Source organism: Hemicordylus capensis, chromosome 4, assembly GCF_027244095.1.
Source record: "Hemicordylus capensis ecotype Gifberg chromosome 4, rHemCap1.1.pri, whole genome shotgun sequence".
Lineage (NCBI taxonomy): Eukaryota > Metazoa > Chordata > Lepidosauria > Squamata > Cordylidae > Hemicordylus > Hemicordylus capensis.
In genome coordinates this window covers 31,774,050-31,799,584 of record NC_069660.1, presented here as the reverse complement: position 1 = coordinate 31,799,584, position 25,535 = coordinate 31,774,050, and positions in this window count along the sequence as shown.

The following is a 25,535-nucleotide window of genomic DNA, read 5'->3' as shown; positions in this document are numbered from 1 at the left end:
AAATCCAGGTTTGATTCGAACCGGTTCACACACCCCTACTGGACATTTTTTTTAATGTCATCTTATCCTGAATCTATATGACCCCTACAATATTTTTATTTTACTGAATTATTCCTTTTTATTTATTATTGATAAAGCTGCTTTATTTATGCTTTATTTTGCTGATTAATATAAAACTATTCATATTAATCTGTTCTGTCTTTGAAGAGAGAAGTAACCAAAAACAGGATGTAAAGATATGGGTGTTCATTGGATAAATTTGAAATAATGCTTATTTATTTAGATAATTTATTTGTTGTCAAACTTTTGTTTCACACATTCCAGTCTTGGCTTATATGTGTAAGGAATTTAAAAAACCAGTGAATGCCCCCCGCCACCATCTCTATGCTATTGAATGGCTCATTGTTCTCTGTAGACACTATAATTCAATGAAGTTATGTGTATTGCCCAATCACAGTCTTTGCCAGGATGTGTGCTGTTATTAAACATATCCCTCTATTTAAGGTAAAATAAATCAACAAGCTAATGACAAAAATCACTGCTTGCCTCTTGTGGGAATCCTGATGTCCGGAGTGCAACCTGAGCCAACATTCTGTTCACAGGAGAGCCAACCAAACGTAAAATATGGTAGTGGATGTCATTTTGCTGTGTGCATTATTCTCTCCCGTGCATTATTTGAGGCACCCCATCTTGCACTGTGTGCCTCTCAAATAGCCCCCTGCTGTCAAGTGGATTCATGCCTGCTGTTCAATTTTGAAAAGTCATTTCATACAATTATCCTGGTACATATTGATAGCTTTCACCACTCTAGCCACGGCTAATTAAAAGACATACTGTGTCAAATTCTAATTAGTATTTATGTTAGGGTGAGTTATTTCTTTTTTAAAAATAAGGACAAAACAAAAGCGCTTGGTGTTTTGGGGAGGGGGAAAGGTAGGATAGTACTTTATGACCTGCTGGTTTGATTTTAAAGCGTTTTTGTCTCTTTTTACTTATTTGCCTGCTGTCCAAAAAGAAAGGACAACAACAAAAGGATAATGAGAGAGGTTGGGAGCCTGAGTCTGCACTTGTAAATCTGGCTTTGTGATCGCTACTTCACGAGATCTTGCGGAATAGTTCTAGGCTTTGTTGTATGCTGTGTTTATAGTGTACGTCTATTTATTCTGTTTCTTTTAAAAGAAAGCTTAGAGTTTCTTACATGAATCTCCCAGTGCCCTCCCACATACCCAGATGATCTGCTTAGCTTCAAGAAAGGTATAGTCTCAGATGGCCCTATATAATTTACTAGCCTTTCAATAGTATTATAAATTTATAGAATGGATGTGCCAGTCTGCATTATGTTAAGGTTTTACTATCAATTAAATAATAATGACAGGCACAAGGCATTTCTTTGCAGTTGATGACCAGCTAGAAGGGTTGAGGATCCAAAGTGTAGGCAACCAGTCATTCATTACCAGGGAAACACCCAGTGCTCAGCTCCTTATTGCTTTTATGGCCCATTTGTAGTGAAGGAGAAAAAGATATTTGCTCCCTCTCCACCTCTGAACAAACAACTTTACTTCCATATATAAGCTGCAGAAATCTTTGTCTCTTTCAAGTTGCAAATAAAGTATCCATTAAGAATTTGAAAATAAGATCTGAGTGTTTTCCCAGTTTGTCAATATATCAGCACTTTTCAACAGTTTGAGCCTTCAGATTTGCATTTAAGTACTGAAGACGCTCTCCTTAATTCAAGTCTCTTCTACTTGCCTTGATGCCTTTCTTGCATATCCTCATGCACATCTTCCTTTGTCTCCTATCTTTGTAGATTGCATATCTGTTATCTTATTACTGGGTGCTGATAAAATGAGTTTGGACATAATAGCTGACATCCTAAATGCATGTGTGAAGCTAAAAAGAACCATGCACACAGAGCTCGCATCTCCATTTCTGAAGTGTGGGACTTGTGCATGGGGGGGGGTCTCTGATTTAACTGCTCTCCCCTTTCCCCTAAAAATGCTCCATGAGACCTGGAAATAGGTCTCTGAGGGCTTCATGACCCTCAGGGCCTACCTCCAGGTTACATGGAATGCTTCTGGAGGATGTGGGACTGGTGAAAATCCCTACACATGAGCCCCCACACTTCAGAAACGTGGACACTAGAGCTGCATGTGTGGAGTTTCTTTAGTTGCATTAGTTAGGTTGCCATCTACTATTTATTTATTACATTTTTATACCACTTTTCTACTCAAAGGGTACACAAAAAGTATACAGTAACCACATGGATAAATACATTTTAAAACACTACTTTAAAATACAGTATCCTGACATGAGTGCAGCCAATGGGTAGTAAAGAGTGAGCCCTAAAATGAGAGTGGAGAGCTAAAAATACACTTCAGTTTTAGCATCCGGTATTTCACAAATGCCTGTCTAAAAAGGATAGGTTTGTACTGTTGGGCAAAATGCTGCCAGAGAGATGGCTTACAGGGTCTCAGTGGGAAGTGAATTCCATAAACTTGGTGCCCACCACTGAGAAGGCCCTGACAGGGGCAGAGCATTTTGCCGTCCATAGGCAGCCAAAGATTAGCTGCCCCAGGGAAAAGGGTAAGGGGGTGGTGGAACTTAATTCATTTTTTTTAACTTTTAAAAATGCTGTTGTGTGGTGGTGGCAGTGGTGGCACAGCAGGGACAAGAGCACTGTGTCAGGAGCCTGTCCGCCCAAGTCAAGGTTGCTGTCATGGTTGCAGGCAGCTCCTTGAAGTCCTCCCCGGTCTGCAAAGAAAACACAAGAGAATACTTTACTACAGTATCGGGTTCAGACAGTACCCCCGCAAACTCAGTCCACTCACCAGATAGCATGGTTCCTTAGAGCAAAAGTAGTGCAGGCATTCCAGGGGCAGGCGTTGCAGCTAGGGCAGCTGTCAGGACTCCGTCAGGCAGCTGAGTAGCAGCAGGAAAAGCCTGGGTCTCTAGAGGCCAACACGGGGGGAGATGGCCCTTCAAAAACCCTGGTCCTAAACCAGTGAGGGCTTTAAAGTTGACCAGCACCTACAATTGTGCTCGGAAATGAAGTGTACTGTAGGGGAGTCGCTCAAACCCTGCATTGAACTCCTGACAGCAGTCTAGCTTCACCATTTTGGAATAGCTGTAGTTTCTGAATACCTTTCAGGGATAGTCCTATGTAGAGTGCATTACAGGAGTGAAGTCTCAATGTGATGAGGGCATGGGTAATCATGGCCAGATATTGTTACTAAGCTGCAAATTGGACCTATTCGGCTAGCACAATTCTCTCTTAAAAAATAAAATTAAAAAATAAGGATATAAATGTCACAACTTTACTACTGTGAACCAAAACAAACAATAACTTTATTATTGAATGAAATTTTATTCATGCCATTAGATTCATAACCAGACCCCCCTTGGATCTACAAATCCTTCTTCCAGCCTTCCTGTTTCTTGGAAGCAGAGGGAGTGAGAGTGAGAGAGGGAGAGTACACACACATACATAGCTAATCTCCAGCACAATCATTCAGTAGCACAGGAAACTGCTTTCGCATCTTTATGCCTTACACAACATGTTCATATTGATGCTGAATTATTTCTCAGCCCTGCTACTTGAAATCCCTATAACAGGAGAAATGGGACCTGAACATGTACTCTACCACTGACCTATGGCCTTCCCTGTGAGTACAGTGGATCCTCTCCCATTGCAGAAAGGACCTGAGCAAGCAGAGCTACCTAGCTAAATCCTTTATGCAGGATTCCAAGTGCAGGAGTAGTGGAACAGAAGTAATGCTATGGCTTATTCCTTAGTTTCACAATAGTGTCCTTGTCATCTTACTGTGCAGAGTTGAGTTCTATTTCCAGATCAAAAATTGCTTCTAAAAAACCCACCAGACTTTTATTTCTGTTCATAGAATAAATCTGTAATCTTTACATTAAGCTAGGTAATCAAGACAATTGTGCAGCAATTGCAATCACAACTACTTAGTTTATCTACACAGAATTACTACGTTCCTAGATATAAATTGGTTAACTGCATGTGCAAATAGCTGATTAGGCACATTCACATGGGCGATTTGACTGATTTGAGCATGTCAACACGATAAATGTATGAACAATTTTGCATTATGCATCTTTGCCAAGTGGTGAATGCTGCATAGAAGAGCAGTACTAAGCATATTTGGGTTTCTCTCTTTAGATTTTTAGCCATCCCATCCCATCCTGAGGGTTTGGGATACATAAGTTGCCACCATTTTTCTGACAGGGCTCCTCTGCAGACAATCAGCAGGTGAGCTTTCCCTGCACGCTGAGAATCAATTAAGAGAGAGAACCAGAAAGAGAGAGCTGAACTAGGAACTCTTAAGAGGTTGTGCCAATATGCTGTATTGTTAAACTGACTTTTAATCAGTGGAATATAAACTGAGAATTGGAAGTTTATGTATCTGCATTTTATCACATTCATCTTTTGCTAATCTTATTATTGCTCACTCACCTCTGTTGTCCTAATGGTAAAATGCAATGGCTGTCATCCTCAGCAGTATTTGGAAGACACAGCAAGAGTTGCATCCTTGCAAGGAGAGACTGCTCTTAACTCAGCCAGAGTCTTCCCGGTAGCAGAGTGTGTGCATGGAGATAGTGGGGAGTGTTCTTTGCCTTCTAGAAATATGTCCCTGAGGGCTTCACAACTCTCAGGGACATATTTATGGAAGGGAAAGAGCACTTATGGAGGCAGGGAAGAGCAGCAAAAATGGTTCCTCCCATGTGCACGATCTGCTGCTTGGGAATACTCTATGGATGCCATCTCTTGCTGCATCCTCCAACCACTGTTTGGATGTCAGCCAAAGTATGCTGGTAGCACTGTATAAATAATGCTGGATTTGACCTATAAAGCCCTAAACATTCATTTTAATCCATTACCTTAAATAATACATTTCTGCTTTATGTAGCCATCTGAATTTTATGTGACTAGATGGACATTGTGTCGCATCCTTTTATGAGTAAGGAAATCTGATATTTTATTTACTACAGTAATGCATGAGTGTATATCTTTGTAGGCTGTGGACCTGATGTGCTTTTCTTAGGAATAACAAAATCAGCTGTTTGTTTAGTTATATACTGCCCTTCCTAAAGTGTCTCAGGGTGGTTTACACTAAAATAAAAAATACATAACAATTAAAATAAAAAAACCATTTAAAAGCAGATTAAAATTAAAAACTAGATGTAAATTAAAAGCTAGGCTAAAAAGGTGGGTCTTTAAGGCTCTCCTGAAGGCCTCCAAGGAAGATAATCCTCTCATATTCGTGAGGAGTAGGTCCCACAACCTAGGGGTGAAAACAGAGAAGGCCCTATCCTAGATCGCCACCATATGAACCTGTGGCACCAGAAGATGGACCCCTCCTGATGATCTCAGTGAGCGGTGGGGATCTTGAAGAGAAAGGAGCTCTCTCAGGTAACCTGGACCTAAGCAGACCTGAGCACTGTAAGATATTCCCCTTAGGGGATGGAGTCACTCTGGGAAGAGCAACTAGGTTCCAAGTTCCCTCCCTGGTGGAATCACCAAGATAGGGCTGAGAGAGATTCCTGTCTGCAACCCTGGAGAAGCTGTTGCCAGTCTGTGAAGACAATACTGAGCTAGATAGACCAATCTGTATATGGTAGCTTTTCCTATGTTCCTAGGTTCTGAAAGTGTGCATTGGAGACAATGAGCTAAAAATGGCTGCCATCCTAACACTGTCCTTGTGTGATGAACAGAGTTGCACTGGTGCAACAATATTATGCAGTTGTACTAAATCACAAAGATTTTCAGAACTGCAATCTTGTGCAAGCATTCCCTGCAAAGCTTATGAGGCATGCCATAGGTTGCACATCTTGTTGTGCGAATGCAAACATGCTTGCACTACCACAACTCTAGTCTGGAGCTTAGCACAATTTGCTAGTGAAACACCCTTGAGCTAGCACAACAGCTTTATGCAAGTGCAATGTTAATTCTGTATCACTTTGAGAACATACTAAATAAGCATTCTCTGAATGGATGAAAGGAAGTCGTTACTAGGGCTATCATGAATGTTCTCCAGGCAAACATTTCATTCAAATTCAAGTCATCTTAAGGGGTAAGGACAAAGTTTTGCAAACTGACCCCCACTCAGTGTTCTTGTCTCCCCCCACATCTGTGTTCAGAATACATTTTTAATGTGAGAGTCTGTTTCTCAGTCATTCTCTTCTATAAGAAAGAACAAGAAAGATATTAGCCCTCTTCAGATGTCCAAAACAAATGTCCTGGTGCAGAAGAGCAAAAAAGACACACACACACACACCCCGCATGCTACCCATGCTTATGGCAGCCATTTGTCTGAAGAGACAAATGCTGTAAATATGAAGGAGATTGTTCCATGATTAGAAGGCTGGGGTGCTCCATTATGTCTTAATAGGACAGGAAGGCTGGAAACAGGCATTCAAGACAGACAGCAGGTTGACAGAGGATGTGGGAGGCAAAACAAGAGCTCAGGAAAGATGCTACCAAGACAGGATGGATTTGCACACTCTGAAAACTGCATAGTTCTTCTCTCCTCCCACAGTGCAGAGAAGCACATGTATCTAAGGATGACATGCTTAGAGATATTTCACCAAATGAAAAATCATGATGGGAAGCATTATGCATAGAAAAATGACCTTTTAAACATGGGCACTTTCACCTGTAGGCTCATGGAGCCAGAAGTCAGTGTCAGACATAGAGATGAGTTGCTCTGAGCAGAAATGGCCGAGCAGCCGGTCAAAAGCTTCTGCCTGCTTCCTTTTTTATTTCTAGGAGGCTGGGAATGGTGAAGCCAGGACAGCCAAATTAAGCGACCATTGTTCCACATTCTAAGTCAGCAGTGTTAGTTTTTGTATAGTAAGTCCTGACAATGACTCTGCCTCCAAAGACCTTCCTGCCTTACCTTTTCACTGGCTCTACCACCAAGATAGTTGCTAGGTTGGCTGGATCACATTGCATCATCAGACCCAAAGCTAAAGTTGTGCTTATTTGGTTGTTACCCTCTCAAAAGATCAAATCTAGTTGCTTCTGCAGCCAAGTCCAGCCAGGTTGGTGTGATCGCAGAGTTTGCCTGAGCAGGTTTGGCTTTTTAAAAGCCAAACTTTGGGTTACGGCCCATTTGACCCACGAGTATACCTGTTAGCTTCTGGCAGGTAACCTGGGGAACTTGCAGGATCCATCTGCCAGCTTCTGAGGACCTATAATTCAGCCCTTTTTAATTATTGCCATAGATGCAGTCATCTTTCACTAAGCAGTGCTGAGTGATGTGTGGCAATTTTATGATCTTGCATGGGGATTAAGGATTTGGAGCTGAACTCATTTTCCTTCGAGTCGCATATTGGCCTCAAACCATGGTTCATGGACCGTGCTGATAAAAAGCAAATGATTTTATTCTGTTCACATTAAATTCAAACTTCAGGCCCTAAAGACCTGAGAAATTGTGCATGTGCGCACACACACGCGCGCGCACACACAGTGTTAACACTTATCTCATAGAGCCAAATTCTTGTAGGAATAGCAGTCCTTCAGAAGACACACACTGAGAAAGGAAAATACGAAAAAATTTCAGGAGTCTGAAGTATGTATTGTATTACGAATGAAGTGAAATGAAGTGCTAAAGCGTAGAAGGTTCAGCAATTAATTAGAATCAGGCATGTACATATGTTCTACTAACATTGTCAGTTGTGTTTCTGGCACTTCCCAAATATCTATTTTCTTATCCAGTCAACAAGTCGGCATCAAAAGGGGAGACTGTCTAAAGCAGGGCTGCACAACTTTAATCCTCCTACAGATGTTGAACTACAATACCCATTATCCGTGCTATTAGCCACTATGGCTGGGGATTATGGGAGTTGTAGTCCAACAATAGCTTTGACACTTCAAGTTGTGCAGCCCTGGTCTAAAGGATGTGGAAATAGTCTGGAATAGACTGAAGCCATTAGAATTTTTTTTTAATATCATAAAAGCTTTTTCATCAGTTACAGAATTTTTATAATACAAGTAAGAAAAAGATCTAGATCTACATAGATCTATAGTCAAGTCTTTCCAAATGACAACTGCAGTTCCAGAAAGAGGTAAAAGGAAATCATTTATAAAAACAGCCATTACAACTTATGTGCCCATTCTAAGCTCAGTCCATTTATGTAAACAAGCAATTTCAGGAGCTTTCAATAGCTATTCCTTCATCGTTAGCACCAACAGGAGTTTCCAGGCACTGGCTAATGACAATTATTGAGGCAATTAAGAGATTTAAAAGGATTTATTTTTCATTTATTCCAAAAGGTTAAGGAGCAAACCCAAGTACCATTCAGACTAGTGAAATCTCTTGCAGAACCTGGTCCTTTTATGCTTTCTTACTACATAAAGACTTTTCAAAGAGTGGCTGACATAATGAACCTCCCCTTGCCTAGTCTAATAGCCTGTACACCTACCCCCTGCAAAAGTGGGATTCCTCCCCCTAAAAAAATCAAAAATAAAAATGCAAGTGAGGAGCTGCTCCTCCAACTTTCCTTCTTTCTGTACTCCTGCTCTTGATCTTTGATAACTTTTAGGAACTACTGTCCTTATGCTTTATAAGCGATTGGACATGACGCCAACTTTAACTGAGAAACAAGATTTGGATATTTCTTACTAATATAGGCTAAGAAAACAATAAACAGTCTTACAGTCTATTATGCAGAGAGTGGGAGAACCTCTCAGTTTGAATTCAAGGCAACAAGTGGGGAACAGACAAACAAACCGTGACTCCACCCTCAAGCCAGTACTGATACATTCAAATAGAGACGCATGCCCTCTACAAAGAACTGAGACAGTGTCTGTAGCAAATCCCTACAGTCCTAGCATTTGACTAGCGTGCCCATTAATCCATAACCAGAGACTCTATCATTGTACCTTGCAAATGTTTGGGGCAGTGGGAGAGATAAGAGAAACTTGTGGCATCTCTTTCCAAATTCAATATCCATATTCTCTCTGACTGAGTAGTGGTTTTGCTCACACAAACTCTATTACATTACAAATTCTACTACATGCCCAGCAACAACATGCTCTAATCAAGATAGTTAATTTAGACAGTGCCCAAACACAATGAGTCAAGATGGGGAAATCCTGTTTCCCCAGTTTGTGTCCAATGTAACCAATCTCCAAGTGTGTTGCACAGATGCTGGCTTGTATGACATGCAGTACAGCTGGTACTCTTTGGAAACTGGTACTCCATCAGTATACAGTCCCATCTGCTTCCTATATTTATTTTCCAGACCATCACTTCAGCAGGAACTTTGCCGTTTACTTCAGACACCCCACACATTTCAAGGTTGAAGCTTGAATTCCTAGATGTTATGTTTGGATTATTTTCCCTCTCCTACTTTTTTGGCAGCCAACACTTGTTAATAACAGAATTTCAAACATAATTATGCAGATGGGTAATCCAAAGGGGATCTCCTTGAGCTCCTTCTCACTTGCTATGACTCACTGTATAATAAATACAGGATGGAGGGGAGGGTTCAAATTAATTTGCATTTTAAGTTTTCTTATTCATCTTCCCAATCTCTCTTCTGCATGGCCTTCCAGAATAATATTCTACCATAAGGCCAGAAAAGGTGCATTTGAACTTTTCCTTGACAAAGGAGCGACAAACGTGTTGACAAACATGTTTGTTGTCATCATGCAGTGTAGGGGCTGAAGCAGTGGTTGTGCAGTTGCCGTGGAAACTGTCATCAGCAGTAAGGGAATTGTTCAAAAAAGCTAGCCAGAAAGTTTTTCACACAGGGCTTTTAAAGCCCTTTAACTTGCATCTCCTCTGGAATGGAGGGGGTGCGTTCACATATCAGCCAGATTTACCCTGAAGTCCCTGCGAGTTATCAGGGAGCAGTTCACACACAATTTGGGTTTTTCACAACGTGTTAGAGATTTATTTCTGGGCTAAAAATATCCACTGTTTGTGTCAGGTTTGGTTTTTTTGGACAACTCTGAGTTTGCAGTAAAGGCTCCCAGAAAAATTGTGGTAAAGCCTGCTGTATGTAAAAGTCCCAGGATAGGATGGCAAGAGGACACGGTGAGATCTGGAACAGGTTCCGATATAGAAGTTTTAACGTCCATGGGATTACCCAAAGTGTGACTCTTGACAGTGTGAACAATGAATGTCTGTGTTCCTCAGCTTTTTTTTTGACAACTGACCCTTTTGTGATTACATGTGGTGTAGTCACAAATTTGGAAGTGCGTGCACTCTCCATGGCAGCCCCTATAGCCCCTGCCCCCCACCCCTTAAATGTGCAATAATTTTGAGGGTTCTGTTACAAGGATAGTTTCTTAATCCTACAAAGCTTGAGCCTCATGTGCTAATTCATCCAGAAGAGCAGTCTGGATAGTGAACCGCAAAGAATGAAGGATATTCCTTAGAATGGTAATAAAATCAATTGTAGCTTGATATTCATTTATGTAACAAACTGTTGAAAGAGCAAGAGTAGCATATTATTTCCATTTAGAAAGCAAAGGGCTAACCATTACAGAGGGGGGAAGGAGACTATGAGCCTCTTCTCAGGATTCTTGCAAAGGGCTAGAGGGTGGTCTGCGGGAAAGGCGGGTCAAGCTTACCTTCCCCGCAGATGATCGACCAAGCGATGCTGGCCGCGATCCCAACATGCCCCGACTATTCCCCTCACGACGAGCCAGTGGGGACGGTTGGGGGCTCCCAGCCCCCAGAAATACCAGGATGCACCATGCAAGTGTGAGGTGCATTCTGGGGACCCCCCATCACCTCCCCTCCCCGGGCTCCCTACAGTGTGGCAGCCACGGCTGTCACATGAGCCAAAAAAACGAGGTTAAGGGAGTGCTCACTCCTTTAACCTCATTTTAGAGGGTGGCTTCACAGGCGGGTTTGCTGCTGTGTTGCCGCTCCCTCAGCCCGGTTTTGCACGCACATGTGAATAGCCTCTATTGCTTGCTCAACCAAGCTACAGATGGAAGATTAAAGGATCATGGAGGCGGGAGTTGCAACATGCAACAAAGAAAGACAAAATCACTCCCGTCTCTGTCGGCTGCTTTGCGTCCCTGCTGAGACGCGGATGAATAAAATATCAGGACTGCATCCATGCGCATCACTGCAGCACTACACCACTGGTGACGACCAATTGTTCAAGTATTCCTGCCTCCAGAAATGGCTGCGGCATGCAGGAGTTGGGCAGCTTGCCACCCACTGGTTATTGCAGTGAAGGAGCTGCTTCTCTAGTTGCTGCTGGCTTCTGGTCTTTCCTCTACTCTGTGCCCTCTTGCCCAACCTGCACCTCTTTTGAGTAGCATGGGCTGGGCTGCCACATAGGTGCACCTTACTGTCAGCACATTGCAGTCACAGCCATTTCCACTTCTAGTGGAGTCATGCCAGGCAGAGCAGTGCCATGCATTCCCTTGAAAAATGGACAGTTGATTGAAAATGTCAACTCAGTGCACAGCTGCTGTGAAAAAGGCAAATTCTGTGCTAGGGATCATTAGGAAGGGGATTGAAAATAAAACTGTTAATATTATAATGCCATTATACAAATCTATTGTGTGGCCACAATCGGAGTACTGTGTACAATTCTGGTCACGGTTGCTCAAAAAGGGTATTATACAACTGGAAAAGAGCAGAAGAGGGCCACTGAAAGGACCAGGGATAGAGCACCATCCTTATGAAGCAAGACTACAGTGTTTGGGGGTACTTTTTAGTTTAGAAAAAAGCCGACTAAGGGGAAGCTTAATAGAGGTTTATAAAATTCTGCATGGTGTGGAGAAAGAGAGAAATTTCTCCTTCTCTCACAGCATTAGAACTAAAAGTCATACTATGAATGACTGTCAGGAAATTTAGGACCAACAAAAGAAAGTATTTTTTCACACGGCGCATAAATTGATCTACAGAATTGTCTGCCATTAGATGTGGTGATGACCAGCAACTTGAGGATTATCAATGGCTACTAGTCTTGATAGCTATAGGCTACCTCCAGGTCCAGAGGCAGGATGCCCCTATATACCATTTGCAAGGGAGAAACAGGAGGAACGGGTCTTGCCTTCATTTCCGGCTTGTGGGCTTCCTAGAAGTGGGAAACAGGATGCTGGGCTAAATAGGTCTTGGCCTGATCCAGAAGGTCTTCATTTCCAGCTTGTGGGCTTCCCAGAGGTGGGAAACAGGATGATGGGCTAGATAGTAGGGATGTGCAAGCAGATTCGACATCGAACCTGTTCGGTTCGATGGTTCAGGGTTGAACCGGACTGAACACTCCCCCCCAACTGTTTGGGGTGTTCGCTGACTTTAAAATAATAATATATTTTTTTGGTTATTTACCCCCTTTGGGGGGGTTGTTGGAGGTGGTGATGGGGAGTCCGCAGAGATTCCTCTACCACTGCTGGCCACCCTTGCAGCCCAAACCGGCCTGTTCGGCTGGTTCTTCGGCCCATTTGGGCCTTCCCCCTCTGGTGTGGTGGCCATTTGGGAGGCCGTGGTGCCTGAGCAATTGGCCTCTGTGTGGCCTGGGTCACGCAGAGACCAATTGCAGGTGCAGCAGCCTCCAAAATGGCCATCGCACTGGAGGGGGAAGGCCTGAAAAGAGCCGTCCGAACGGGCTGGTTTGGGCTGCCAGAGAAGGGTGAACCTCCGCAGACCCCCCTGCTGCCTCCAACAACTCCCTCAAAGGGGCTAAGTAACATTTAAAAAATGTTCGCGAACCCCCCGCCCCCGGAGGGTGCCAGACCCAACTGTCCCTGTCCGGTTCAAGTCCAATCCGGACTCGAACCAAACTGGGCCAGCTGGTTCCATGCACACCCCTACTAGATTGGTCTTGGCCTGATCCAGCATGTCTTCATTTCCAGCTTGTGGGCTTCCCAGAGGTGGGAAACAGGATGCTGGGATAGATAGGTCTTGGCCTGATCCAGCAGGTCTCTTATGTTCTTATGATAGCACTTCATACACATGTAAATCTACATGGCCAAATACATGGCCAATCTACATGGCCAAATACCAGCTACCATTCTGTGAAGTACCACCAGTGGAACTTGAAATTGGTCAGGAAATGCTCACTCATTTCTGTTCTTGCTTTATGTTATCTAATGGTCTCATCTATGAAAAGATAAGAAAGCAAGAATTGCCTTTGGCTGGTTCACATGATATTTTTCTGGCCCACACAATTAAAAGTTTCGCCCAAGTCTTGTGTACAGCTGCTCTTTGGATGAATGAACTGCCCCATGATAAAGGAACATGCTGGGAGAACACAGGGATGTCTGTGAAAGCAGCACAGTGGGTGCACCATCTGTGTGTGTCCCATTCTTAATTGCATGGGTTGGAATAGTATAATCCAAATTGACCCTTTGTTGGTTCAACCAAAGCCATCCAATTAGTGATATGTGAGCTGGCTCAAGGTTGAGCTGCCCTGCACTAGAACTGGCCCAACTCAAGGGCTTGGCCTCAAGCCAGACCAGGCCCAGTTCGGCTCAAGGTCAAACCTGGGGGGCAGTTCATTTTTAAAAAATGGCGGACTTACCACCATTGTGGACAAAATCTGTTGTAGTCGAGCCAACCTGGATTCCATTGTTGGTGCAGAGTCTTTAGCGTAACTCCTCTTGTGCAGTTATATTAGATCAATTTCAGTTTGTGACTCCTGAGGACATGAAAAAGCTGCTTGAAACTGTGTGTCCTACCACCTGCTCTTTTAACCGTTGTCTGATATGGCTTATATTATGAAGCAGGAGATTGTTGGAGAGGGCCTGGCTGAGATCATGAATGCTTCTCTGAGGCCCTTTGATTAAAGGAGGCAATTATTAGACCTCCTTTAAGCAAGCTTACACTGGATCCCTCAGAGTTAGGCCTGTCTCCAGTGGTTGGCCAAGGTGATTGAGAAGATGGTGGCCTCTCAACTCCAGGCTGTCTTGGATGAAACAGACTATCTAGACCCATTTTAAACTGGCTTTCGGGAAGGTTACAGGGTGGAGACTTCTTTGGTCAGCCTGATGGATAATTCCAAAGGAGAATTAACAGAGGCAGTGTAACTCTGTTAGTCCTTTTGGATCTTTCAGCAGCTTTCAATTCCATTGACCATGGTGTCTTTCTGGATCACTTGTGGGGACTGGGTATAGGGGGCAATGCTTTGTAGTGGTTCTGCTCATAGCTCTCGGGCAGATTTCAGAAGGTGCTACTTGGAGACTGCTGCTCTACAAAGCGAGAGCTTTTGTATGGTGTCCCTCAGGGCTTTCTTTTGTATTCAATGCTTTTTAACATATTTTTAATGCTGGGAGAGATCATCAGGGGATTTAGTGCAAGGTGTTATCAGTATGCTGATGGCACCCAAACCTACTTCTCCATGTCAGCTTCATCAGGCAATGGCATCACTTTCCTAAATGCCTGCCTTGAGGCCTTGAGGTAGGAACCACCCCCTGTTTGTTCCGACCCCAGACCGACCCCCCCCCCGACTGTTGAGGGGCTCATGATTTTTATTTTTTTTTAAACTTACCCCCTCCAGGGGAGTTGCTCGAGGCAGTGTTGGGGGGTCCATGGAGGTCCCCCTCTTTCTGCCGGCCTCCCTTACTGCCGAAACTGGCCCACTTGGGCCTCCCCCTTCCGGTGTGGTGGCCATTTTGGAGGCCGTTTTGCTTGCGCAATTGGCCTCTGCATGGCCTGGCATAACCCAAGCCATGCAGGCGCCAATTGCGCACGTGTGGAGGGCTCCAAAATGGCCTCTGCGCCAGAGGTGGAAGGCCCGAACAAGCTGAAGAGCTGGCCGAATGGGCCGATTTGGGTGGTAAGGGAGGTCGGTGGGGGGATGGGAAACCTCCACGGACACCCCCGCCATCTCGAGCAATTCCCCTGGAGGGGGTAAGTTAATTTTTTTAAATTAAAAAAAACCGAACCAAACCGGGTGGGTTTGAGGGGGTGCAGGACCGAACTGGCCCAGTCCGGTTTGGGTCCAGTTCGGACTTGAACCTAACAGGACCAAGCAGTTCTGTGCACACCTTTGCAAGACGGAAGTGCTCACTGTAGGAAGCTGCAGTTCAGGAAATGGGATAGATCTGCCTGTTCTGGATGGTATTACACTCGCCCAGAAGGAACAGATTCTCAGTTTGGAAGTACTTCTCGACCAACCCTCTCTCTGATACCTCAGGTGGAGGCAGTGGCCAGGAGTGCTTTCTATCAGCTTCGGTTGATCCTCCAACTGCACCCTTCCTGGAAGTGAGTGATCTTAAGATAGTGGTGCCTAGGCTGGTAACCTCCGGGTTTGACTACTGCAATGCACTCTACATGGGGCTGCCTTTGTACATAGACCAGAAGTTGCAATTGGTGCAGAATTCTACAGCCAGATTGCTTTCCAGGACATCCCGCAGAGACCATATTACTCTGATTCTAAAAGATCTACACTGGATACTAACAGGTTTCTGGGCAAAATAAAAAGTGCTGGTTATTACCTATGAAGCCCTTAATGGCTTGGGCCCACAGTATTTAAGAGAACACTTTCTTCGTTATGAAACCTGCCACCTATTAAGACCCTCTTCATTATCTGAGGGTGCCACCAGCTTGTCTGGTGGCAACTCAATAGTGTGCCTTCTCAGTGGTTGCCCCAGGACTGTGGAATGCTGTTCCTGCTGAGATTAGAGCTGTTCCATCCCTGACAACATTTAGGAAACAACTGAAGACACATCTCTTCAGCCAAGCTTTTTAGTTAGTTGGTGTTTTTATGGCTATTTTAATCTAGTTTTATGTTTTAACTGTTTTTGTTTTATGCTGTAAACTGCCTAGAGACTTTGGTATTGGGCGGTATACAAATGTATGAAATAAATAAATTGCGGGGCTTCGTGGGTGCTGCTGCGGCCGTGGGAGAATGTTCTGATCTTCCCCCTACCGCCCAGTTTCAAATGGACCCACTCTGGATCTCTATGCACTCTGGATCTGCTGCCACACATGCACACTGGCCATCTGCATGGCTGGGTCACGACCCGACCATGCAGATGGCCAGTGTGCATGTGTGGTGGCCTCCAAAGTGGCCACCGCCAGTGCAGAGAGGCCCGGAATGGGCCAAAAATGATCTAAAATGGGAGATATGAGACCGAGGGGAGGCTGGTGGGGCACCATCCGAAGCTTTGCAATGGTGGTAAGTCCACCATTTTTTGTGGGGGGTTCATCCCCCCCCGCCCGAGCCAGGCCTGAACTGCTTCAGACTCTAGCTGGACAAGACTCGGCTCTAGTGTGCACAGAACCTGACCGGGCCCGTTTCTGTTCAAGTCCGGTTCTACTCAAACCGAACTGGGTTTTCCAGTTTTGTGCACAGCCCTACATCCAATCCAGCATTCTGTTTCAAAAAGCAGCTAATCTCTGCTTCTGGACCCTCACTAGTGATTCCTTTAGAGCAGTGATTCCCATCCTGTGGTCTTAAAGTGTACTACAGGTGGTCCGTGGGGGGGTTCAGTGGGGAATAATGTAATAATAACATAATCCCACTAGTAGGCCTACTGCAGGTAAATGTACTATGACAAGCACAGTATGTTTGTAAGTGAGCATAAATAATAATAATAATAATAATAATAATAATAAATAAATAAATAAATAAATAAATAAATAAGATGGATCCCCGTTCCCAAAGGGCTCACTATCTAAAAATAAACCGTAAGATAGACACCAGCAACGGTCACTGGAGGTACTGTGCTGGGGGTGGATAGGGCCAGTTACTCTTCTCCCGCTAAATAAAGAGAATCACCACTTTTAAAAGGTGCTTCTTTGCCCAGTTAGCAGGGATTACACACATTGCTGTGTATTTAATACCCCTTGATATATATGTTTGACTTGATATATATGTTTATGGCCTATTCACCCATAGGCAATGTTAAAAATGGCTTGCTCACCTGATGGTCCACAAAAGCTTTCAGTGACAATGTCGTGGTTTGCATAAAGGAAAATGTTGGGGGCCGCTGCTCTAGAGACTCATCTGTAGGAAATGAAGGTGATGGTCTTCTGCCATTGTTTGTTCTCTGCATCTGGTATTCAGAGGCATATTGCCTCTGAAGTTGAACATACTAAATGGCACAGTGGGACAAAAATGTGCAGTAACAGGAATTGGCCTAGTAGCCAGCTCATAGTACTGTATAATAAAAACAATGGACAGTCCTATGATGGCAGCAAATTCTACAGCCTGAAATCAGAACACACACAAACCTTGAAAATCTACTACAAGAAGCTGGTACTATTTTTAAAAAGTAACATGAAATGTTCCTCAAAACAAGGAAGGGCTGAATGTTTGTAGCAGATGCTGTAGAGATCTAGATAATTAGCTCACATTTTTATTAGCATAGTTGAAACCTTTCTTGATTAGGGCAGCAGTGTAAACAGCCGAGAGTGACCGAGGGTCGGACATGACTGAATGGATAAGAAGAAGTAAACAGCCAGACAAAGATCATTTCCCTCCCTTTGCTGCTTCTAGGTTCATCATCAATGAAATTGCCCTTTCTCTCCCCCACCACATACCCACATGTATACCTTCCATGTCTCCCAGCTGAGAACAAGAATAAACACTTTACAAAGCACAGCATTGGTTTGTAACATTACTACCACTATAATTGTACAAAAGCAGATTCCATTTACTCCATTTTGTCTCAGGGCAAAAGGGTAGCATTTACCCTAGAATGTTACATGCTGGTAATCTAGGATCTCTAAAGTGCCAGGGGTACAATGCCTTACATTGTACTGTAGGATTGTGCCCTATCTTGAACCATGGGTACAATGTCTTACTATACTTTCTGCACTATGTGGCAAAATGCAAGAATAGGAATAATGCACTTCAGCACCACCGCTGCCAATGGCCATCAGTGGTATTGCATCTATTAATTCAGCAAATGTCAAGTGACACAAGGGGCTAACAAGGTTCCAGCAGGTCCTATAAAGCTGGTAACTCTGTCCTGACTTTAGTTTGAGCAATCTGTTGCTCAGGCACAGACGTATGTTCCTGTACTGACCTCACCTATTTAGATCCCTGCTCTTATCTCCAGATCACCAGCCCAGACAAGATCTTGTCTGCCACTAATGCAAATTAGTAAGATAGAATTGATTCATGTGTCCTTGGCATAAATCATTCTCTCAAGCCAGCTTCTTTATGGGTTTACTTAAATAACGCATTAACTGCATAATAAAATGAAGCTTCCTTTGATCAAAATTTATGATATGTTCTGCAGAGATACTGTTCTATCATTGTAATATAGGACTGTGCCCATTTTTTTCCATAATTTTTGCAGCTAAATTTCCTCTTCCTCAGGGTGTTACACTCGTTTCTTTCAGCTGAAAGGGGGATGAATGCAATGTACGTACTGATTGTTTCTGTGCACACTCATTTTAATGTGTAAATGTAATTTACTGATTAAACATAATTTAAGGAAAATCCATTAAAGGGATTAAAGGGGATGTCTCAACTACAAAGTGCTCCCTCATGTCATTGGCCATTGGTGCACACACACGACTTCTGTAATTATTTTTTATTCATTGGTTCTCTAATATTAGTGAGTGGGTTCAATCCAGTCTTAGCAGAGCATGACAGGAGATAATGAGGCTTAATAAAACACAATCAAACAGTAACTTTACAAATATTGTTAGATGCTACATTTTACTGCAGTTGTAAATAAGAAAGTACAAAATCATTTTTTTAATGGCACGCCCTGCAGCTTGCTGTACCGATATAGACAAGTGTGTGTACCATGGAGTGTACCAGGAGATATGATTGCACAGTCTGTTATAAAGCATTAGTTTCATAGGGCTGCACAATTTCAGCCCTCCAGCTGTTGGACTACAACTCCCATCATCTCCAGTCACAGTGTCCAGTAGTCAAGGACGATGCAGGAGGTGCACTAGAAAAGAAAACTGTGACCTGTTCTGGACACAGAACTGGACACATGAAAAGAACTGTGTCCAGTTCTGAGTGCCACACTTTAAGAAGGGTGTACTGTAGACAAATTGGAACTGGTACAAAGGAAGGCAACAAAGATGATCAGCGATCTGGAAAAGAATCCCTGTGTGGAAAGGCTGAAGGAACTGGGTATGTTTAGCTTGGAAAAGAAAGCTGAAGGGCTGTCACACAGAAGAGGGCAAATATTTATTCTCTGCAGATATATTCTCTGCAAATAGTCCTGTAAAGATAGCAGGACTAGATCTACGGGCTTACAGGAGGGTGGATTTTGGTTGAACATTAGGAGAAACGTCTTAACAGTAGGAGCAGTTTAACAGTGAAACTAAAGGGTGGGCTTTCCCTTGTGGGAGGTCTTCAGGCAGAAGCCGGATAACCATCTGTAGGGGATGGATTTCCTGCATTGGATTTCCTGCATTGGACTGGATTTCCTGTAGGGCTATAGATTTCCTGCATTGACCAGGTGATTGGGCTAGATAGCCTACAAGACCAACTCTATGATCCCATGATTCTAAAATTGCAGGAATAAAGGCACAAGAAGAGTTCTGTTAGATCAGATTAAAATCTAAGGAGCCCAGCATTCTGTGGGCAACAGTGGACAGCCAGCAGAGCATGAAAGAAATGGTTATACTCGTTATTTGTCTCCAATGTGTAGATGTACACTACCTTTGAACTGGGACATTCTGTTTAGCTATCATGGATGGTAGCCATTGATGAATATACCCCCAGTGCTCACATAATGGATAAAAGGTAGGGAGGCCTAAGCAAAATCCATAAGCCCACCCTCCTGTTAGCCTCCAGCTTTAGTCAAATCATGTTCCCACTGTAGCCTTCTAAAAACAGTATATAGGGAGTGGATGGCAAAGCTAGGGGATAAGGATTCTCTGCTCCTAGCTGAGATGTGAGGTGGATAATTATCTGGGCGGGGTGGGTGAGTCCCATAATTTATTTAACCATGGAAGTTTTCCGATGTTTACACTTTCTACTTGGCTTCTTGAAAAACGTTTGAGATACAGTAAGGGAAAATTAATATGGTGGGAGTGCTTGTTTTTTGTTTTAGTTTTTTACTGTATAAATAGGTTAAATAACATGTCAAATCAGATTACCATTTATGTAGGGCATCAGAAAATTTTGTATACTGTTTTTAAAAAAAAAATAAGGAAAAGGTTATGCAAATTTTATCCAAACGGGGAAATCTGCATGGAAAATTTTCCCGGGGGAAAAAAAATCCAGATATTTTTCCAGAAGAATATCCAATTTTAAATTTTCCACAAAATGTACATCTCTGCCTCACCCTCATCAAGCTGGGCATTGCTTGTTCCATATGAATGCATCTCATCTTGAATTCACTGCAAGCCGGTTTTATTGTGTGAATCCTGAGTTGCAGCATTACAAGAAGAGAAAAATATTTTTCTCTATGTACTTTTCCCAGGCTATTCATAATTTTATAAATCTCTGTCATCAACTTTGTTCAGTGCTTAAGTGTTTAATACATCATACATAATACATATGAATAAATACATATTTATGTTAATGATTTTGCATCTTATTGTTATATTTTCTTTTTTTGTGTACCATGGAGGAAATGCCAGAAGGCAGCAGCTTTGTGTGCTAAAATGGAAGAATAGGTTTCTGAACAAGCAGGACTGCAGAGTCCCTGCGACCCATCATCACATGTGGTGTGGACTGGTAGGGATAGGGATGGGAATAGCATGGGATAAAGTGCTAAGTATACATGTGCTTTGGGGACTGGGGAAGAATTGGAGGTAGATTTGTTCCCCCTTGAAAATCTCATGCGGTGGGTGTGCTTTCAGATACCAGGTGCATGCTGTTGAGAAGAGGAACCCCAGTTTTCTTTCAACATAAGGCTCTGTTGCTTAGAATTATCATTGCTGTGGCAGCTCTGCATTTTGAACAGGAATGCTTTCTCTTAACAAGAAAGAAGTTATAGTAATATAGGACAAGCTGCCAGATGGATTACACTTGCTCGAAAGCTACATTAGGGAGGATTCATGTAGGCAGCATCTGGCAACTTGCAGCTGTGAAATCACCTCTGAAGAAGGGCAAAGGGAAAACTTAGCTTTCTCTGCATCAGTACCTGCTGGATCGGTATAGGAGGACTCCTCTATAGTAAACATCCATTGGATCTTTGTTGTGCCCACAGCAACACTGCACGTCATGTCAGTCAATGGGACAAAAAATCCCATGAAGAATGGAAGAAACTGTCAGTGCTGCTTGTGCAACTCCAAATTCTCTACAGCAGGGATCCCCAGCCAGTGGTACTCCAGATGTTGCTAAACTACAACTCCCATCATCCCCAGGTACAATTTATTGTGGCTGGGAATGATGAGAGTTGTCGTTCAGCAACATCTGGAGTATCACCAGTTGGGAACCCCTGCTGAACAGCAACGGGGCTGCCTAATGAGTCTGAAGCAGCCCCAACGCAGTGCACAGCATTGTCTTAATGCTGCACATCATGTCAGCCATTGATTTTAATTTAGTTCCCCCCAATCTGTTTAAAGCAAATCAACCTGAATTCTTCCCCACCAAATCGTTTCTGCCTCCCATGTACTGAAAATAATCAAGTGCAGTCATGAGACACAAGTAATTGCTTGAAAACTATATTTCAAAAATGAGCAATGTATGGAGAAAAACAGGCCTGTGGCTGTCAAGAACAGTATAGCTAAACTGAAAAGGGAACAGAAGCATATACTCTTTCTCAGCCTGAGAAGAACTAAGGGATATGAATGAAATTTAAAGGCAACATTTTAGAGCCGGGGAGGGATTTGCTTTGAACGATGTATGGTTCTCTTCCTTCTGTAATATGTTGGGCAGGTAACTGGCTTATGTAACTGACCGTGCTGTTGCATAAGGCAGGTCTGTACAGTTAGTAACTTTCCAAGCTGAACACAACTCAATAGCTCTGTATGGTGTTTCAGCAGAGGCCCCCCAAACCCTCCTGTTTTGCTGCCGACCCGGAACTGCAAAAACAGGGGCAGAGGCTGAACTTTCCAAGAACCTGGCAGGCCCCTGTACATGGTTGGAGGGCGTGCATTTCTAGTGCAAGACTGACATATGGGTTTGGAATGGTGCATGCCAATCACTATGCCAACATAGTGCTACAAATCATGATGTTGTTCTGTGGTTGCGATAGGTTTCCCCCAGTATCATCTGCAGATATGTTGGCGTAAGTGTTGGTGTTTGGAGTGTGCTACACAAGAAAAGTAAATTAATAGGGATTGCCTACCTCTTTATTGCTTCGAGGTGGTCTTTTACCCATTTCAAGACTTCTTCCCTTCATGAACCATAAATATGGAATGAGCATAAAGCAACTGGATTCCCTACCGTAGAAGCTCATCTTTCACTTCTGATTGATCTCACAATGGTTGACTAGGTCTTGTCCTCGATCAATAGAACTTCAATTATACAGTTTTGGATGGAGTCCATAATTTAGTTATTTTTAAAAAAGTTTTATTGAATTTTAACTTTTGTAAACTGCCTTGGGATGCCAGCCATATGAAAGGCGGTATAAAAATTGAACAACCAATCAGTCAATCAATAAAATAATTTATACCCTGTATGAATTCAACCTCATGGAGGGTCTGTTGAGTTCTCAGTGAGCTTCTTCCAAGAAAGACATACATCCACATTTTTTAGGGCTCCTTCCCCACCCCCCACCCCAGTGGTGTATGTGTATACTACACAGCTGGAGCTCTGGTATTTGGATTGTCCTGTAAGATTTGATACAGATCACACACAGAAACCTGACCTGGGTTGAGAAGGACCACTGATAATACCCAATATGACATTTTATACCTACTTCTTAAAATGTTCCCTGGATAGAGCTTCCCACAATAGATAAATAACACTGATCTGAGACCAATAAAGTTAAATCCCTACAGCAAAAAGAAAACTTCATTTGGTAATCCCAGTAGTAAACCATGCCTAATTAAGTGTGTGTGTGTGTGTGTGTGTGTGTGTGTGTGTGTGTTTAGGAACATAGGAAGTTAGTTAGTTGTTTATTTACGATCTTAGATCAAACATAGGAACATAGGAAGCTGCCATGTACTGAATCAGACCATTGGTCCATCTAGCTCAGTATTGTCTTCATAGACTGGCAGTGGCTTCTCCAAGGTTGCAGGCAGGAATCTCTCTCAGCCCTATCTTGGAGAAGCCAGGGAGGGAACTTGAAACCTTCTGCTCTTCCCAGAGCGGCTCCATCCCCCGAGGAGGAGAATATCTGACAGTGCTCACACTTCTAGTCTCCCATTCATATGCAACCAGGGCGGACCATGCTTTGCTGAGGGGGCAAGTCATGCTTGCTACCGCAAGACCAGCTCTCCTCTCCATATTTACATTAATATCCCACTCTTTCCTCCAAGGAGCCCAGAGCATTGTACATGATTATGTTTATCCTCAGAACAATCCTGTAAAGTAGGTTAAGTTGAGAGATAAGTGACTAAAAAGACTAAATTTCAAGTTTTACATAATTTAGTTTCATTTAAAGATATTTCTAATGCAGATAGGCTTATTGTAAGATAACTGTTTTTGTTAGATTATTAGTTTTTCATTACATCTTTGCCAAGTTAAAAATAAAGCTTTATTATTTCTATTTTCATTGTCTCTTTTGAGACAAATATTTTTTTTTGTAATGCAATGAGGCCTTTTAAACTTGACATAGCTTAGGGCCTCAGCATGTTATAATCTGGCCCTGCATGGCACTGAAAAAAATGAGGGCTTTACGATCATTAATATGGTAGGAGGCATATCCTACCCTAGTTTGGAAGCTGTGCACCTGCTCCCATTTCCCGATCATCTGTGAGTAAACACAAGGTAGAAAGGAGAGCAAGTGGTCATCTGCTAAACAGAAACCAAGTTGGAGGGCTTTTCGTTTACCTCAGAGTTGGGTACAGCTGCTGGAGCCCTCTGGTCCAGCTGCTGCTTAGCAGGCAATCACTTCCTCCCCTTCCTACCTTGCTTTTTACTCACAGATGACTAGAAAATGGGAGCACATACACTCTTGAACTAGGGTAGGATGCATCTCCTACATGGCCAAAGATTGTGAGAACAGCCCTAGTAGGCCTGTTCCCACAATCATTTGAATCAAATTTTGATGTGAGTTACCAACATTGAATTGACTCTGTGAACTCATGCCAATGTGGTTTATGACCTCAGATTTCCACCTGGGCATGGGTTCACAGTCACAATAATGTTGGTAATCCACATTAAATCTAAATTCAAATGATTGTGTGAACAAGCCTAATGTCTTTTAAAGGCCTGCTTCCCGTGTTACTTGTTATAAGACATTGCATCCCATCTCATTTAAGAGGGCTTATTTCATGAGTGATGTTAGGAAACACATTTCCGTCCCCCCTCCCCCTCTGATTTCTAATGATTGCTTCATTTGGTCTACACAGAAATAATTAATTACAGGGTGAGGCGGGGAGCCTGTTAGGCTTTCTCCTGTAGGATGTTTGTTCACATCACAACAGTTATTTTATCAAACAAAAGTCTACCAGCCTTTTAAAAATAGTGCATTTAAAAAGCTGGCATCATGAAATCAAATTCCTTCTATTCCTTGAACAATTATGGTGCCCTTTTCATGTAACATATTGCCCTGTCATGAAATTCCTCCGCTTAAGATTCTGAAAGGCATCAAATGCCACAGGCTGACCCAAGCAAGCTGCAAAATGACTAACAGCTTTTGCTTTAATCCTTTGCCCTGTCTCTGAAGGAGCAGCCTTTTAGCTCCAGCTGGGTGACATATCTGAAGGAGAATCTGACCCACTCTGCCTACCAGAACCTGTAATAAATTGCAACATGAATAGAAATGTCTTTAATAGTGCCACACTGAGAACCTTGTTAATATGTCTTCCAATATCTATTTTAACTAGATGTAGAGTTTAGTTGCTATCATGCAATGAGCCTCCAAATATCTTGTGAAGAATCTATTAACATACAATAGATTCTTAATACAATATTTTAATACAATATTAAACTACATCCCCAAGCAAGTGTCTCCATCAGCCCAGCTTGTATATATTCCTTACAATATCCAGTAGTTGCATTCCATATTATTTTTGAAAACTAAAATTCTGAGTACTTCACTGTTTTCATTTCTGTTTGTTCTCCCTGTGTGTGGGAGGGTTCACAGTTATTCCAGTTTTACAGATGGAGAACTGGGCCTACCACTTTGCTCAAGAATGGGCAATAGATCTCAGACAGAGGTAGGACTTACATAACCACATACAACAATGTTTAACTCCTGGACTACGCTCTTACCCAACTGTTCTTACCTGACAGTTCCAGACCCTGGGGGCAGGGGCGGAAACATAGCAAACATCCCTGACTATTGGCCATTGTGGCTGGGAGCTGTAGTCCAAAAACAGCTGGAGGGTCACAGTTGAGTAGCCCTGATGTAGACAATGATCTGACTTGGCATAAGGCAGCATCCTATATGCTTTTGTGTGTCCCTGAGCATCTGGGATGGCCAATGCAACTGCCGTATTTTTAAAACTGTAATGTTATGCCCCATCTCTGCTGTTGTGACATTGGATGCAGCAGCCAGGGTGGGGCATTACGTTATGGCTGCCACCAAAGTCACCTTAAGTGGCACAGTGGGGAAATGC